Source organism: Pongo pygmaeus, chromosome 4 (genome assembly GCF_028885625.2).
Source record: "Pongo pygmaeus isolate AG05252 chromosome 4, NHGRI_mPonPyg2-v2.0_pri, whole genome shotgun sequence".
NCBI lineage: Eukaryota > Metazoa > Chordata > Mammalia > Primates > Hominidae > Pongo > Pongo pygmaeus.
Genome location: NC_072377.2, coordinates 137,812,676 through 137,831,264, shown reverse-complemented (window position 1 = coordinate 137,831,264; position 18,589 = coordinate 137,812,676). Strand labels below are relative to the sequence as shown.

General features: G+C 50.9%; 1 protein-coding gene across 1 annotated transcript in view; it reads left to right on the top strand.

Annotated features, from left to right (window-relative positions):
• Positions 1–18,589, top strand: part of FSTL4 (follistatin like 4) — a 413,607-nt gene that overhangs the window by 298,021 nt on the left and 96,997 nt on the right. The window lies entirely within an intron of this gene.

The following is an 18,589-nucleotide window of genomic DNA, read 5'->3' as shown; positions in this document are numbered from 1 at the left end:
CAGAGCAATGTGGTCTCAGCTCCCTTCGTTCCTGGATTATTATTTGGAAAGCTTTATAATCATCATTTTTAAAGCAAATTAGATTCTGCTGTCGCCTTGGACTTGTTTTGAACCAGACAGCCAAACTATTCATCACAGCCCAGCCCAAATAATAGATATGCAATAAAACGTAAACTCACAGCCATTAAGGAAGCCGCAAAATGAGTTAACCCCCACTATAAAGGCTTGACATGCAGCCACTTGGAGCATATGGGGATCAATGGTTTTTCAAAGTCACAGGAACTCTAAACTAAATTCCCATAGCTCTGGGAATAGATTTATGGTTCAGCGAATTTTAAATAGGTAATTGAAATGAGACATATAGGTACAAGTTATTACCCAGCAATCGATGGGCATTAAAGAAATCTCACTAAAACCCAGAAAGTAATATCTCAAACATTTCAGCAACAACATTCTGGATTTAATTTTAAAAACTAGAGCTGATGGGCTGGCAGACGTTGAGGCATGAGCATTTTATTTTCTAGTCTCTATTTTGCTGGCGTCCTTGGGTATAAGGCAGGGTGAGGTCTGTGGGGTGACTCCAGCTCAGTAGCCTACCAATGCGGAGTTAATCGCTTTACTAAAGGATGATGGTTTGGGGGCTGTTTTACCCAGAGAAGGAAGTTGTATTTATCAGTTTTTGAGGTTTGTGGGGGTGGTCTCCTAAATCATGTCTTCCCATGCAGCTGGCCTGGCCCTGGCTGGGCCATGCTTGCCACAGTCTGCAGATGGTGGGGGGTGATGCTAGGAGTCCCACAGCTGGTGGCTGTCTGCGCTGAGCTGGTTCGTGATGGGGCTGTACCCCCTTGCCGGCTCTGAGGAACAGGTGACTCTCCTCCGGGGTGCAGGCAGTGCCTAGTCATGGGAGTCAGTGAAGTCTCTTTCTGATTGTCAGATGGAGCCAAGGCTCCCAATTGCCTCTCTCTGTACAGGGACAGGAATGAAATATGAGGGTGCCCCTGCTTCCTCCTTTTGTCAACTAAACATTCTCTTTGCATTGTTTTGGCTTCCCAAACCACAGGCTGATCTAGGAACTAAAGGCTCAGTGTCCTTCTCCAGCAGTGCCCTCTGCCTTCCCTTCCCCACGCCACCCCCCACCACTCCAACAAGGAGTAGTGCCACCTGTCCCTGCCATGGCAGAGACCCAGGCTCCGGGGTCACCATAAGCAAGGTGTATGCTGGCCCTGTCTGTCCATCACAGTAAATTAACTTCAAAGTTGCTCATCTAAAAAGCTTCTCGATAGTGCATGGTTTTTGCCCTGTTCTGAGTGCTCAGGTTGGGATCAGGGGAGAACACGTTGCTAAAACAAGGATTTTTCTCACTTTAAATTCATTGCAAGTTTCTTCTGCATTTTAGAAAATAGTTGTCCTTTTAATTACTCCTATGAGATCAAAGCCCACGAATGTGTTGGATGCATGGGAAGGTTTTGAGCAGCTAGCAGTGCAAGATAAAGGGCTTCACATGTTAAGGTCCGGTGACCACACAGGTGGAGTGTGAGGAGGACCTGGGGTGCTGAATGTAGGGGAGCCAGACACCCTTCCTCACCTCTGACATGTGTAAGCTCCAGGCAAGCAGAAAGGAAAACAGTGTTTTAATCTACAGCACTACCACTACAGCGAGGGCAACTCTATGAAACAGATGATATGGTCATCTGGTGAATTTACGTCTGTTTTTTCACTGTCTCTGTTGCAAAGTGAAGGGATGGTGCAGTTTCACTTACCACACCACTATCCTTTGGAACTAATAGTGCCTGACCCCGTACCAGACTTCCACACACGCTATCTCAGCCAATCCTCACACCCACCCTGTGTTGAGCAGGATGGTAAAATAAGCAACCGCAAGCATCCTCACTACCCAGATCTATCTGGCTCTTTATCTAGGTAGGGTGAGTTCAGACAAGGAGCTTAGATGGCAAGGATACTGCTTTGTTCTACTCCATTTCATTCCTGAGTTTTGGATAGTAAGTAACAAGATTTTAAATAGCATGGGGTTCATCAAAAATTTTATCTGAATTTACTTGGCTCTTGAATTTGGAGAGCAAGCAATGCCTATGGGCTGGTCTCAGTTTTGGCTGAAACCAAGACTGTGGGTGCCAGTGACTCCCCCTACCCCAAAGGAAGACACTGGTTTTCCCACACAGGGTTTGCAAATAAAGTGGCTGAAGAACTGATTCACTGCCCTTGGCCCCTCATTTTCTCAAGGGCACAAAACAGTTAAAGCTGGAGTGGCCAAGGGAGGAATTGAAAATTGGAAGACAGGGCTGGGCACGGTGGCTCACACCTGTAATCCCAGCACTTTGGGAGGCCGAGGCGGGCAGATCATGAGGTCAGGAGATCCAGACCATCCTGGCTAACATGGTGAAACCCCATCTCTACTAAAAATACAAAAAATTAGCCGGGCGTGGTGGTGGGCACCTGTAGTCCCAGCTACTCGGGAGGCTGAGGCAGGAGAATGGCGTGAACCCAGGAGGCGGAGTTCGCAGTGAGCGGAGATCGCGCCACTGCACTCCAGCCTGGGCAACAGAGCGAGACTCCATCTCAAAAAAAAAAAGAAAAAAGAAAATTGGAAGACAGAAGGTGGGAGTCTCACCACCTCCTCCCGGAGACAGAGGTGGGGGTGCTGTCCTGACTTCAAGTGTATAGAGAGGGCTTCAAGAAGACTGCCACGTGAGCTTGCCGAGTCTCCTGAGGCCAGCGCTAGAGGACGGGGTTCATAGTCAGTGTTCCATTTGAATGACTTTGTTTGTCAATATCACTGTAGTTAGTAATAGGCTCTTAGTACTCCAGTTGTATAAAGTGATACCCAGCATTTAACATGTGTCAGCACTGTACACTATGTCCAGTTTCACAGATGAAGAAACTGAAACTCAGAGAAGTAGCTAACCCAAGGTCACATAGTCAGCAGGTAACAGACTCAGGATTTAGTGGGCGTGTCTGATTCTAGAACTTTCTCATGCATTTAAACAAACTTTGCAACCCATCTGCATTCTCCATTGAAGAGAATCTCACTGTCCTCACGTGATTTCCCTAAATTTCAAGCCCCAACTCAATGGTCTTCTCCTCCAGGAGGTCTTTCTCAATTTCTCTTTCCTCCACCAAGCCCCACACACCTTCCTCTGTGCGCCCACAGCCCTGGGTTAACAAGGCTGTGGCCTGATTATTAAGAGTGTGGACTCCAGAGTCCAAGCTAGACCTGGTTTTGAATCTTTATTCTGCGACTGACTAACTGTGTGACTTTGGACAGTTCCCTACCAGGGGTTAAACTGGGCTTTAAGTTTCCCATCTGTAAAATGGGAATAACAACCATGCACAGAGTTATTCAGGACTAAAGGAGCTACTTAATGTAAAGTGATTAATAGCATGAGACTTTGCCTATAGTAAGTGTTAGGCAAACATTAACCACGTCAATGATGGCGGTGGTGAGGGTGATGATGAAGATGTCTGTGTGTGCCCCATCACCCTGTGCCATGCCATTGTTGTCCTTCCCCCTCAGGGACCACAGGCTCCCTGAGGATAGAGGCTGCTTCCCCCATCCTGCACTCCTGCTCAGCATGGGGTATGGCACCCAGGAAGGCCTTGGTCAGAGTTTCTTATTGAGGGCATGAAGGACATGGAGAAATACATCGGGCAAGGAGAGGAGTCCAGATATGCAGCTGTGGCCAGCGATCCCAGAGGGTCTCTGCATGCCTCCAGGGGGCCTTGAGAAAACAGGGGGAGAGGAAGTGCCTTGTTGGGGCCCCACAGCTGGAGCCCTTGGTAGAGAAGCATCAGCCTGACTGGAGCAGGCCAGCTGGACATCCCCAGCCTGGACATCCCTAATCACTGGATGAGCAACTGGGTGTGAGGGGAGCCCCTGCTTCTCACATGGGCTAATGACGCCTTATTGAAGACGAAAGTAACTCACACTAGAAAGCTCTCGTCCTGACCCTAGGGCTGCTAACTGGCCATTCAGTCCTCCTCAGAGTAAGTGCTCTGGTCGGCTGGCAGGCTGTGTAATTACCTTTACCTCCGGCAACCACGTATGCAGAGGAGGGCTCTTGCTCAGCCCACTCCTCAGTCCTGTATGCCTGCCGGCCCACAGCCACATCCCTCGTGATACGGCAGATCCTGGCTGCAGCAGCCCAGGACCAGCAGCCCCACCCAGCCCAACTCCTGCCACTTCACCTGGAGGTCAGCTTTGCTGGCTGTGCAAATCCACATACCTTGGAAATAATTCATAGGCATAGAATATGGGTTTGTATTTCCATGCTGGGCCCTGGCAGGCTGGCAAGGCAGGCCTCTGGAGCAAAACCATCGGCCACAAATACCCAAGCTCCCCACTGCAGGTGAGGACAAACGCGGAAGGAAGACCACCGTGGGAAGGCCAGCGGGTCCGCCCTGAAGCTGCTGTAGGCTGAGGCTCTCTGAAAGCAGGGTGAGCTCCTGGGCAGGGAGGGACAGGCCCGGTCTCCTCTCCCATCTGTACACTTGGCGTGGAGTGGCATGGAAGAGGCAGGCCACCAACCTGAGCCTTTCAGAGGAACCTGACCAGGGCAGGGAGAGCAGCACAGGGAAAGGGTCAGGAATCGAGGTCGGGAGGCATAAGAGGAGGAAAACAATGAAAGATGAGGTGGCATTAGGTCAGCAAATGCATACAGAGCTCACTCTTGGGGAAGCACTGGGCAGAGACTCAGCTGTGAGCAAGACCACAGCAGGCCCTGCCCATGGGGAGCTTGCCACCTGGGTAGAAAGGCAGGGGGGGAACAGAAAGATGACCCAATAAACAAAGTAGGAGCTGAGAGAGGTCCTCCTGGGTGCAGGAGGACCAACTGTCCCCAGAGAGGTCAGGAAGGGACATCAGAGCAGAGACCTGAATGCCAAGCTAGAGATAACCAGGCAGAGGGTGAGGAAAAAGGTGTCCCAGGCAGGTGGGGGGAGCATGTGATCCCAAGGGACAAGGGGCTTGACTGAGGGAGGAGGCAATATCCAGGGTAGAAAGGCCACCACCACAGTTAGGGCCCTGGGGGCAGAACTCAGACTCAGAGGCCAGGGCTTGAAGAAGGCCAGCTTAGCTCGGCTGTGAGGGGGACTCTTCCCAGCCTCTCCAGAGTTGCCCAGTGAGTGGTGAGTCCCATCACTGCAGGTATGCCGGCCTGCAAGCCGCTGGAGAGGGGACTGAGTATCAGCTGGAGAGCTGGACTTGGCCTTTGAAGGCCTCCAGTGATGACTGTTGGGACAGACATGCGAGCAGAGCCGTTATTTAAGACCTCCTAGGACCTAGAGCTGTTATCTAAGACCTCCTGATGTTCTGGGGTCTGGACTCTGTCCTTTTTGGCTCTCCCTTGCTATATAAAGACAGAAACACAGCTGAGTGCATGCATCTGCCTGCACCTGCCCCTGCTGTGCAGGAAAAGTTGTCAGGAGCACCTTGGCAAGTGTCTGATGAGTGACTCATCTGCATGAGGAACAGGGGTGGCAGGAATGGGGCCCCCATCTGTGCATTTGGGTTCTGGGTGGAACAATCTCTGTCCCCCATTACACCACAGAGGGCTCAATTCTGAACCAGAACTGATGACTGCTGGCCAGTGCACCCTGCACCAGTTCCTTCTTCTCCCACACTTGGAAGTTTTAAACCCAGACTGCCCCTTTCCCATCTCAATGGTTTACTTCTAACAGCTGCATGGTGGGACCGGGCACTTTCTAGTCATTGTCTGGAGCTGAGTCTTCAAGCACTTTCCATTTTTAAAGATCCCAGCTGGAAGTTGTCAGTGGCCTCCGTGCAGAGCAATTGAATAGCAGAAAATGAACTAATTACAGGTTGTTATTGAAAATCTATTATATACAAACTGCAAAGAAAACTCATTAAAATATGAAGCTTTGGTGATTTTTTTAAACCCTCCTCTTGGAGGGAGAGGCAGGAGCAGGGTGGCTGGACACCTTGTCCTTCACTATTCCTGGGGTAAGAAGTCCCCCAGGAGCTACAGAACAGTCTCATGTTCATGTGTCACACAGCCCAGCCTGACATCATAAAGCTCGAAGTTTTGCATGCAGGAGAGAGCTCTCTGAATGTTAGTAAATACTCAAAAATGGCTGCAGAGGAAACAAAGAATTTCATTACAAAGATATAAAATGAGAACAATTTAAATGTCAGCTTTTTACTAGGATAGCACCATATTGTCCTCATAAATCTCCATGTTTTTGCAAAGCTTTTGTGAGGACTTCAACATGCAATTAAGCACTGAAGGTCACATTCCCGATTTCTCAGCTTGCTCCGTTGGATTGGAGTGTTGACGGGCTTAGGATGTGAATGCCTGAGCCTTCCAGAGCTCACATCTCAAGGGAGATCTTTGCATGGCCGAGGCTACCTCCCAGGCTCCAGGCAGGAGGTCAGAAACCAAACTGAGGGTAACATGGAGTGCCCCCCAGCCCGCTGCCTGCTTGACCTGCCAGCACCGCCCTTGTCTCAGCATGGGTGTGGGTGGTATGAGCTCTGTGGTACCTAGTGATAACCAGGTGTCCTGAGGTGTGGAAAAGACCCACCTTCGCATGTTTCTGAAAGGTAAACGTTGCCTGAGGTTGTACCAGCCTAGGAAGGATGCTTAGGGCACAATCACCGGTTCTCTAGCTTGTTGCTCTTTCCTTCCTCTCTGGTCACCTATTCTCAGGCTCCATGACAGTGCCCTGCAAAACCCTACCACCACTACGACAAGGCCCAGCTTGTGGGCTGCACGGGAACAAGCTGTGTCCTGGGATTAGGGAGTGGTGGGGATGTAAGAGGAACTCCATTCACATGGGACATAGTGACTGACTGGGTGAACAGCTGTGGGCCACACTCAGGGCCAGGGCACTCAGAAGCCTTGGCACCAAAGTGGCCCCTGATAGGAGCTGGCTGGAGAGCCAGACCCTGGGGACAGACAGTCCCTGGCTAGGCAGAGAGAGGCATTGGACACCTGAGCTACTACTGCCTGCCTGAAGCAGCAGATGAGGAGTGAGCTGGAAACCCCCAGAAGATAGGCCAGTGCCCCATCTGAGATTTTCTCAGCATCAGCAATACTGATCCCTACTTATCGTGGCCCTTCCTGAGCAGCTCTTTAGCCCCAGAGGCTAAGGAGCACCTCTTCTAGCCCAGAGGCCAGCCATTCCCCACTCCCTCACTCTGGGTTGAGGACCGAGGCAGGCTGAGAGCAGGAGAGTCGCCAGGTGGTTGAAATATAGTCAGAGGCCACAGGACTAATGAGTGTATGCAAAGACGGCAGCAGGGCTAGACAGTAACAAATGCAGGAGGCACAAAAGGCCAAAGGGAAAGTAGCGGTGACCTCGAAGAGCTGGCAGGGTGGTTATGGCCCAAGGCTCTTGCTCCAGCGGGAGGACAAGGCCAGCAGAGCAGGGAAGAGGAGCCTAGCACTTTCCATGGGGTGGGCATTCAGCCTGGCACAGAGTAGGTGCTTGACAAACATTTGTCACCGGGATTAAAGACCATGGTGGGCTTTTTAAAAGTTGCAGTAAAGAGAAAATGTTCAGAGCTGTTGTGGCAGTTCCCAGAGAGAATGAAGAACAGACATGAGGGTTCCCCTTGATGGTGGAATCATCCTGTTGCCCACATGTGGCACGCACCAGGTGAGCAGCTCACCATGGTTCCACACAGTGGTCTGTGAGCTGGTGGCTGAGGGGCAGAGAGGGGCCATGGAACCTGCAGTTACCCCTCAGTTTGGCACCATGCTCCTGTTTACTCACTGCTGTCCTGGTGGGACTCCTGTTTCCCCCAAAGCTGGCCTTCCACGGGACAGTGCCAAGCCACCCTTAGCACCCTTTATAACAGAGCATCTGTCCTTACCAAATGCCTCCCAGAGGCTCCCTGGATACCATAAGGAGGCCCGAGGTAAGAGGTAGAGTGGGATTAAAATGTGCTCTGCAGTAAAGTGTTCATACCCAAGTCTCCTCTGATTTCCCTTTTTGGAAGACCTGTGAAGTCAGAGGATGGCAGTGGCTGTGGAAGTTGATCTTTCTGGGTATTTATTTGTGTTCTTGATAAGCAAGAAGAGAAAGGTCATCACAAGTGCAGCGTGGAAATAAACCAATGGGAGATCTTCCCCGTGGATGGAGGAGCAGATGTTCTGAGTCTATATAGAAGGGGGCACACCTAACGGCCATATGTTCAGAGCCCCGAGTTCTCATTTAGCTCACACAGGATTTGGTGGGGTGCTGGAGGTCCCAGATTTTTGCCTTTACATATGAAGGCTGATAGCATCTTTGGACCCTTGGGATCCTGATTTTGACTGGGACAAGCGAACACTCGTAACTGGTTTGTGGAACTACAGGCTGGACTCAGCACAGGTACAAGCAGAAGAGTTTTTTCTCCTCTGCTCAGACTTCCCGGTGAATCCAAATCTTCCCCTGGCTGTGGGCTGAGGAGGGTGATGAGCTGAGGACCGCTCAGCAGTTTGGTCACCAACACGAGGTGGCTTTCTGTCACTCTTTAGCATGGGGGTACTTGGTAATGGCTTTCCATTTTGGGCTTCCACTAGAATTCCAACACTGCAGCAACAGTCTCATCCCGTGCCCCACTCCCCATTTAGATCTGCTCAGGGAAGGTGCAAGGAGGCTTCTGTGTGAGCCACCTGGGGCAGCCTGCAAGCTATGCCCTTGGAGAGCCGTTCTTCTATGGATGGCATGGGCAATTTTTCGTCAGACAGGTGCTTCAGGCAGAACAACTGTTTATATGCTTGTTGGGACTGCAAAACGCATCCAGGTGGGGTGGGAATGGGCCCCAAAGGACTCTCTCCCCCTCCACAGTTGTTGGGATGGGCAGTGTATGGAGCGGCACCTCCAAGCCCGCCCCACATTCTCCATCTGAGTGGCATCTCTGGGCTTACTCATCTTCCCAATCCCCTTTAGACAGAGCCTCCACTAGCGAGTTGCTAATGACTCTCCAGAGCCCATTGCTTCCCAGCAACCACTGCAGGCTGCACGCTCACTGCGTGCCAGACGCCAGGTGAGGCATCTGGCAGACAGCACCTCTCCTGACCTCCAAGTTCCAAAAATAAGGAAACCAAGGCCCAAGGAGGTTGGGGCTGCAGAGCCCACTCACAGCCAGGTGTGGCAGTTCCAGACCTGCACACTTTGGCAGGATGCTGGCTGCACTTTGGCTCCAGCCACGACTCTTTGGAGTCTTTGTGTCTTCCCCCATGATGTGTGATCTGGGGTGGGCAGACGGTGGGATCAGTGAGGCAGACCCTCTCTGGGAGCTGTTCACCTGTGCTGTGGCAGAGGGAAGGGCCCCTGAACTGGCATCCTTTCTGAGTCCTGAAGTCCGTGTGCCACAGGTGTTTTCAGACACATTTCACCTGGGTCCCTTTCAGATGACAGTGTGAAAGGAGCAGGATTATTGTCCTGCAGAACCATAGCAGTTGACGCCTCCAACCTCCTGACAAAGCTCAGGGCTTCTGGCTCCACAGAGAGAGCAGGGCCAAGCAGTAGACCTGTTAGTCAGAACAGGTGTCCCATGGAGGACTGCTTTCTCTCAAACCCAAACCCCATCAAATATCCATTCCTTCTCAGCTCCCACAAATAAATGCACCTCCAGAGACTCCTCTTCTGAGCCGCTTCCAGCCCTGGTGTTGGTCCTGACCCTCAATAGTCTACCTCTGTGCCATGGTGCTTGGAAATGTGCTGATGCTTGGCAGCAGGTTCAACATCACGGAAACGATGGCTTGGAGACAGAAGTCACATCCCTGCCTTTCATGGGTGTTTGGAACACCCATCCCTCAGGGTAACTTGCTGACACCTTGGTGAAGGCTGACAGCCTTCGGAGGAGCTCACAGGAAGCCCCAGGCTGAATACTGTCCAGGCAGCAACTGTACCAGGCCACAGCTGGGGAGGCCACTGCTCCATGCTCAGGGCACAGTAGGGGATTTAAGGGCAGTGGAGTCGACTCCTGGCTGGCTCAGACAGAACAAACAGGTGTGGGTGGGGAACTGGGCCTAAAAGTACTACAGGTTAAATAACTCAGCATCTAGAAAGCTCCAGAGCAAAGCTAGCCCAGGGCCCTGCCACTACTGACACCTGGAGGTGCTGAGTGAACAAGCAGACTTGGTAACAAGAAGACTGTGTCCCTGTGGGAGATGTGGCCACCACGTCTCCTTCCTCATGTCCCGTAGTGCAGAGGGAGCAGAGTAGGTGCAAGGTGCAGCTGGATCCGGCCATCCTGCAGCCCGGGCCTCCACCGACACCCTTGAGGCTTGAGGGCTTAGGGCACTTACAGAATGACTGTCCTGTGAATGGTGGCCAAGCGAAGGACAGAGCTTCCTGGTAAAGCTAAGGGCTTCTGAGTTTGGGAAAACACAGAAAATGTGGAATGTTCAGTGGCAGAAGGGCCAGCTGTGAGGAAGGTGGGGCTTTGGAAAAGGAGCAATAGTGGCCACACCTTAAAGGCAGTCCTGGAGGCAACCCAGTGTGTCTCAGGCTAAGTACAGTTGTCTGCCCTGTTGACAGTGTACTGACTAATTGTATTCCATGCAGTTCAAAGTTCTGCTCATTTTTCCTGGGTCTCACCCTCCCCAGTCCCCCAGTCACAGAGCACCTATCTCCCCTTGCCTTCAACTAAAGATGTGCACACACCTTCCCAGACACAAGGAGGAGCGGTGATGGGGCAGCCTTTCAGGGAGCTCTGGCTTCTGCTGGTTGGAGAAGCAGTTGATAGCTGCATCTAATTAGAAAGGAATGCCAGTGGGCTTCCACTCTGGATGTTTCCCTTGCATTCTCTAAATTAACAATAATGGCCTGGGCTGAGCAGGGCCCCCAGACCCAGTCAGCTCTCCATCATTCAGAGGCTGACTGTCCACTTTGGAAAATTCATGCCAGACTCTCCGCAGCCTCCCTGCCTCCCACCTGCCAGCCACTGCCTGGTTAGAATTTGAAGGCAGCCCATGTGAAGGGGAAGCAGAGACAGCACAGGGTGGGGGAAACTCAAAGCAGCTGGATGTGCTGCTGGTTAAGGGCTCTGGGAAGTAGTGGTTTTTGAGAGGAGGGAGGAACTCAGCATTAAATGGACACAAGGAGAGAGACTGGGGACATCTGGCCATGTGAGCCCTTCCTGAGCCTTCACACTCATGTGTGCACCTCCCTTTGAAGTCAGGAGAGGTAACTGATCTTGCCGGACTCAGCCCAAGCCTATGATCCCTGCCTTTGAGACCACAGGCCCCAGCCCCTCTGTCAGCAGCCCTGGCCAGGCAGCTGAGTAGATGAAATATTCCCAGGCCCCAGAGTCTGAGCAGCGTGACTTTTAAAAGTCTGTGTTAGACTAGACTGACTGCACCCAACCTGTTCCTTTTGAAAACAGTGTCTCAGAAGGCTCAGGCCCTTACAAACTCTGTAACCTCAAATGTCTACCAAGATGCCCAAGCTGCAGGGAGTAGCCCTCATCCCAGGGGAGCAGTGCAGTCCTTACAATGGCACAACCACAAAGGCTCTGGCCTGGGCCTCGGTCTCACCAAAGGGACTGGCCTCTTGGTCTCCAGCCCCGGTTCCTGATCCTCAGGTGAAGATGTTCTGATGCCATGCGCACTTCCAGGGAGAGTGGCCTGGCAAGTGGCTGTCCCTCAGTTCTCTGCAGAGGACAGTAAGCTTTGAGAGCGAACTGAGACAGCCCCGCAGGTGCCACATGAATCAGCACCATGGCTGAGTTTCCTGCTCTCAGATGTGACAGACATGGTCTTTGAAGTCACAAAGCCAACAGGTTAGGAAGCTCTTGGGCTTCAGCTCTGAGTAGGCAGGAGTTTAAGGAAATGCCCCAAATTGAAGCAACACGACAGGTGAATATTTGCTCTTATGTATCCATTCATGCCTACCATCTGCCCCAGGGAAGTTCTGGACTGAGCCCTGGGAAAAGAATGGTGATGTGACAAGCCTGGCCCTGTCATCCTGTCTGCAAGTTGATTACTAAGAAACCAGTCCAGAGCCCACAGTGGGGAAGCCCACCCACGATGGAGTGTTGGCTGGATGGGCAGACACTTGCCCAGCACCTGGTGTAGAGGCATCGCACACATAAGGAGCAGAGCATTGCAGGGCTCACCATGTGTTGCAGAGCTTGCCTCTGAAGCTACATAATTAATTTCAGGTAATCATACAGCATTGATAGTTGATGCTAAGCTATTCTAAGTGAATTCATTAATCCTTGCAACAATCTATGAGAGAGAAACTATCATTATCCCCTTTTTATAGATGAGGCCCAGAGGCACCATGCTAGAGTAACTTGCCCACCTCTCAGCTAGAGAGTTACAGGGCAGGGTTTGAACCCAGGAGTTCAGCTTCCAAGCCTGTGTTCTTACCTACTAAGCTATGCTGCCTCTCAAGTCATTCTAGACAATCTTGGTCACCAGCGTCTGTTTCAGGAGACCCCTTTGGTGCCTCAAACTAGGCAGATGTTGGCCTTGCAGGTACCAGTGGCTAGGGATAGAGAACTGCTGGTCCAGATGAGGGATAGGGGACTGTTGGTCCCGACGCTGCCCACCCCACGTGGCATCCTGTCCCACAAGGGCCAGCCCATCAGAAACACCCTGGCTTCTAGAATCTGAGCTACCCAGCAGAGTCCAGGAGGGACTACAGTGAGGCTTCAGGGGTCTTAAACCCAATTTGGCAAGCACTTCTTGAGACTTCATATGCCCACTCTAGACTTCTGTGAGAGCTAGGGCCAGTCAGGTGTACAGGATTCTCATGAAGGAGGCAAGGAGGCTGTGGCTGGTGGCTGTGCTGTAACATTTGTTATTACTAATAACATTGACTGAGTGTTAAGCCGCTTAACATTATCTCATTTAGCGACATTCAATCCTTATGAAAAGATACCACGTGTCTCATTTTAGAGGTGAAGAGCTGGAGACACAGAGAGATTAAATAATTGCCTGCGGTTACCCAGTAGACCAAAAATTCCAAGCCATGCATGAGGGCTCCAGCACTCCATCAGCACATCTGATGAGGCCACCTGCCACCCAGGAGTCCCACCGAGCCTTGGCTTGAGGACAGGTAGGAGCACCCTCCTCTGCTCCTGGAACCCTGGGGCTCACAACATTCCATCTTTGTGCCTGATTTAATCATGAAAACCAAGTGTTCTCTTGTTATTCATGAGACTGATTCTTCCTCTGTCTGGAAGGGATGTTGTAATAACCAATTAATACACATTTGCAAAATGCTTTGAGATCCTGCATGTAGGATACCATTTGTGCAAAATCAGTTTTTTTGGTAACACTATTTGGCATGAAAAATTGTCCTTTTTTCTCCTGTAGAGAGCTTTTTTTCAAAATGCTTTCCATCAAAGGGTGCAATTATGAACTCTGGAAGATTTCCTGATGCCATCAAGGTAGGCAGGTACTCCCTGCCCATGTGACCTCAGAGGTGCCCCCTCAGAACCTACACCTGAGGCTGCAGTGTCCCCACCAGCCCCAGCCCCCAAGGCAGGCCTGCAGGTGAAAAGCGCTTAGCCCTGGAGGCAGTGTGCGGTCATTCACACAAATACTCCCTGGCAGGAGCTGTTCTAGGCTGCAGAAATTCAATGGGTTTCAACACAGACAAAAACTCTTGCCCTCACGGAACTTGCATTGCAGGGAGGAGACACAGATAAACAACAATGGATGCATAGATTACAACGTGAGTAGTACTTTTGAGAACAGCAACATAGAGGGCAGGGTAGGGCAGGGCAGGGCAGGGGTGGGCAAAATTAAATACGATAGCCCAGGGAAAGCCTCATCCAGAGGGGCTGTGTGAGCCAGGTGTTGAAGGGGTAAGGGCATTCACCACGCAGTCACTGGGGGAAGATGTGTCCTAGCCTCCTAGGTAAAAATAGGTCTGATGGTTGGAGTGGTATGGGAAGCTGAGGGCAGGGTCAAAGGTCCTGGGGGCCCCTGGAAGCTAACCTAAGCACTTTTGTTTTCACAATGGGTGAAACTAGATTATTGGAGGGCTTCGAGTAGAGAAGGGATGTGATCTGACTTTATATTTTAACAGAAGCACTTTGGCTGCTGTTTTGAGAAAAGACTGTTACAGGGCAAAAGTAGGAGCAGGTAGACAAGTTAGGAGGCTGTTGCAATAATCCAGCTAATGAGCACAATGGTGGTGAGGAGAGGCTGGATCATGGGTGTATTCTGAACGGCAGTGCCAAAGAGATTTGCTGGTGAGTTGCATGTGGTTATTAGAAAAGAAAGGAGTCCAGGATAACTCCAGGGTTTTGGGCATGAGGACTGGAAGGATGGAGTTGCCATTAACTGAGACAGAGGAGACCATGGGTGGAGGAGGTTTAGGAGGGAAGATCAGGAGTTAATTTGGGGGCATACTGAGTTTGAGATGCTATCAGACATTCAAGTGGCAGTGTTGAACAGGCAGTTGGATAGACGAGGAGAGGTCTAGGCTGAAGATGGAAACTTGGAAACCCTTAGCATACTGACAGCATTTAAAGCTATGAGTTGGATGAGATCACTGAGTAGGTGAATGTGGATAGAGAAGAGAAGGCAAGACGGAGCCCTAAGAGCCTCAGATGGAAAGAGGTCAGGAAGAGGAGTGGGAGCCCCAAAAGAGAATGAGAGGAAGATGCCAGAGTGTTGGGAGGAAACCCAGGCAAGTGCAATGTCCTGGGAGCCAAGAGAAGAGTGAGTCAGGAAGCGGTCAGCTGTCCCAAGTGCTGAAAGCTCAGTTAAGATGAGGACAAAGAAAAGAGACTTGTATTAGTCATTTGGAGGTCTTCAGCTTGAAAGCCAGTTTCCATGCAATGGGATGGGAGAGGGTACAAAAGTGTCATTGGATTGGGTTTAAGATGGAGTGGGAAGAAAGGAACTGGAGAAACTAAATGAAGATAAATCTTCTGAGGAGTTTTGCAGCAAAGAACAGAATAGGGCAGTAGCTAAAAGGATAGCAGGGCCAAGAAGGCTTTTGCAAACACACAGCAGCAACCGGCATGTCTGTGGATGAGCAAAGTCAAGGAGAAAGGGGAAATTGAGGCTGTGGAAAGAAGAGGCAGGACAACCAGATGACTTCTTTGAGTAGGCGAGGGGAGGTGGAATCCAGGGCCCAGGTTGGGGATTGTCTTAGATGCATGGGTGGCAGACCCAGTTAACAGGAAAGAAGCCTGAGCATGTGAGCCGACAGAGATGGGTGGGTCGGTGTGGTGGGCGCGTGTGCAGACATCTGTTTTCTCAGTGAATCAGGAAGCAGGGTCATGGCTGAGCGTGAGGATAGGGGAGGAGATGTGGAAGTCTGAGGAGGGAGAAGAAGGTCGGGAACGATTGTGTAGGAGAGTGAAAGAGGGACAGATGCAGAGGAGGCGGTGTGATCTCTGGGCAGCTTTCGGGACCCACTTGAGGGTCCTAGTCCTGAATCCAAAGTGAGACTAGTCAGCAGGGTGGCTGTTTCCCCAGCATGTTCAGCTACCTGGGTATAAGCAGACAGCACCCAGACAGATTTCACCAGGGTTGGAGGATTGTCAAGAGGGGGTAAGGGAATTGAATGTGTGCGACAGTATCATTCCAGTGATTTCAATTCCATGGAATTCCATGGTAAGGAAGAAGCAACATCACCACAGGTGACAGGCATACAGTTGGTCAGTAGATTCCTGGTGGGGCTGAAGAATTCTTGGAGTCTGGATACCAGACAGAATAAACCAGAAGAGATTGGAGGTGATCAGAGAGTAGGATGCCTGAAGATATGAGTTTTCAGGCTGCCATTATTTGTAATGACAGTGTCTGGACTCCAGGATATGGCCACCTGTAAGGTGGAGAGTTGGCAGGTAATCAACTTGGATGTTTAAATCACCTGGCGCTTACACAGGTGGCATGTAAGGGAGACTACTGTTAGCCATAGGCTACAACACAGGAAATGGGGTGAGGCATAACCCAGAGTCGGCAGGTGACTGTAGCAAAGAGGGATGGTGGGTGGCACGTGGAGCATGCACGGAGGTTTCCCTTTCTCCCTGAGAGCAGGTTCTTTGAGGCAGGGTCTCTCTTTATCCCCATTTTACAGAAGAGGAACTGAGGCATCGAAAAGTTGTATGTGGTGGTAGAGATGAAACTCAAATCAGGGGATGTCCTCCAAAATTAACACCCTGGACACCACACAGAGTACCTTCCAACACAGACAGGTTGACCATGAGTAAGATTTGGTCCCTGGCCCCAAGAAGTCCACTCTTCTATGGGAAAACAAGATGTGTGCAAAAACAAGGCAAAAGGCTGTGGGATGGTTGCCAAAAGAACGCCATGGAAACTGAGAGGAGGGTGTAACATAGCTAAGCAAAATGATGCTATTGGTCTTCACAAAGGAGGGCAGATGAGATTTCACAGGCAGGTATGGGAGTGGGAAAAGGCATCCCAGTCAGAGGCAACAGCCTAAGCGTAAGAACAGATGGGAAGGCTCCAGACCATCTAATATAGCCAACTCGTCCCGTGCCATGGACAAATGAAAGAGAAGAAATGATGCTGGAGGGAGGGATTAGAACAAGAGCAGCAAGAGTGTGTGTTAGGGAGCTAAATGCAGAAACACACAACCCCCGAATCTCAGGGGCTTAGTGCAATATTTATTAGGGCAAAGATTTGTTCTTCATTCCTGTAATAGCTCAAGGCTGGTGTTCAGTTTCTGTGCACACAGTGACATGGGGACTCGGGCATCTTCAGTATGTGGTTCTTCCGTCTCCTGGGGCCTCAGATTCCTTTACTGGATGCTGCATCTGGCCAGTATACAGAGGGATGGAGAGAGTATACCAGAGGGGCTTGCAGGAGCTGTTTTGGAGCCCAGCAAAGCCCTTGCACCCATCCTTCCTGACACATTCCACTGGCCAGAACTCAGTCATATGGCTCCCTCAACTGCAGGAAGAGCTGGGAAATGTAGTCCAGCTGTGTCCACAGGAGGGAATGGATGCAGGTTGAGGTGAACACAGAGCATTTTCTGCCAAAGACATGCAGGCCACAGAGTTTGGGCATGTCAAGGAAGCCAGGGAAGCCTGGAAGGTGTGGTCAAAGTCAGTTTGAGGAGGACCGACCTGTAGACACCCACAGGGAAGAGTGAGGGCTAGGAAACTCCAGAGGCTGTAGAAGACCTGAACACAGATGCAAAAGTGGGAACAGAAAAGAGCACAAAAAGAAAGATGATTCTGGGAGGCTCTTGTGGCCCTTGTGTGGGGTGGCAGTCGGGAGAGAAGGAGCTGAACAGTGAAGACCATTCCGAGAGTTCCCCACAGGGCCAAGATGGCCGCCTGTCTCTCTTTCTCAGTGCTGGGGGCGCCAGAAGGCAGGATCAGGCCCTGTGGAGATGGAGTGGCAGGAGGTGGCTGTGACAGTCCTCCGCAGTCCATAGCCTGGCCTCACAGAGGGGAGAAGAAAGGATCTCTTTTAATTTTCTTCTCAGGCCTCCACCTGACAAAGGAGAAATATCACCCAACATTATTATCTCTCAGAAAATACTCTCTGGAATCATAAAAAGGGAAATACAGTGAAGCTAGACCACGAAGGCTGCCCCTTAAATCAGGAGCTTCTAAATTATCGCAGTGGTGCTAATTCCTCGAAATGAAAACATTAAAGATGACAATGTCCCTTTAAATCAAATGCCCTGGGAGTTGCTGTAAAGAGTCAGTGGGCTTTTTTTTTTCCTTGTGAGGATTTTTTTTGTCTCTTTTCACCTTGTAATAAAATATAAATCATAACTTGTGGGGGCAGGCTCTACAGAGCAAGCTGTGAACATGGATTTTCTGAAAATGGAGGTGTTTTGTTAATGGGAATCATCTCATCTCAGGAAGCGTGAGAGTCTCAAATGATGAGTTTGCTACTTCACACTTTTTTTTTTTTTTTTTTTTTTTTTGATTCACAGGTGGGCCTCAGGCCTGGCTGTGGCACCACTGTGATGAATCATGATGGCACACCCCAGGAGGCCAGTGGGCTGACTCAACCCCTCCTGGAGTGGCCACTGTGCTCAAGCTGTGTGAGGTAGGGGCAGGGAGGCACAGCCTTGGGAGGTAGCATGTAGAGGCAGGAGGACTGGGGCCTGGAGGAAAGGGCATGGTTCACACCCCTTGGCCCCTTCCAGGCAGGCCTGGTGGTCTGAGCTCTTGTGCCACAAAGAGAACCCAGAGGCCAGTGCAGCCCCAGGAAGAAGGGTTGGGAGCCATGGGTCAGAGAAGGCTGCATGGCAAGGTGGACTTGTTTTCTGCATTCTGGTTTGGAAAAGGGGTCAGAGATGGAGAAAGAACTGGCGAGTTCTTTCTCGGGAAAGTACCAGGGCAGCATGACCCCAAGGCTCTGCCCTGGGTCTGCCACTCCCCTCTCTCTGTGATCCTCCATCCGCCAGTGCCCATCTCCATGGGCTGGGTGGAGACTCAAGGCCTGGCAGGGCCGAGTCTGGGAAGCTGCTGGACAGTTGTAACCAAGGTAGGAAAGCAGTCTCTGATATTTTAGAAAAGTGTTCAAGGCTTAGGTCTGAAATTGAAGGGCTTGCTGATTGAAACATGTACCCTATGGCCCACAGCCCTCTCCCCTCCCACTGAACTAGCCAAGCGTCTTCAGAAAGGCTGGCTGTTCTCATCAACTCCATGGCCTTAATCCTGACC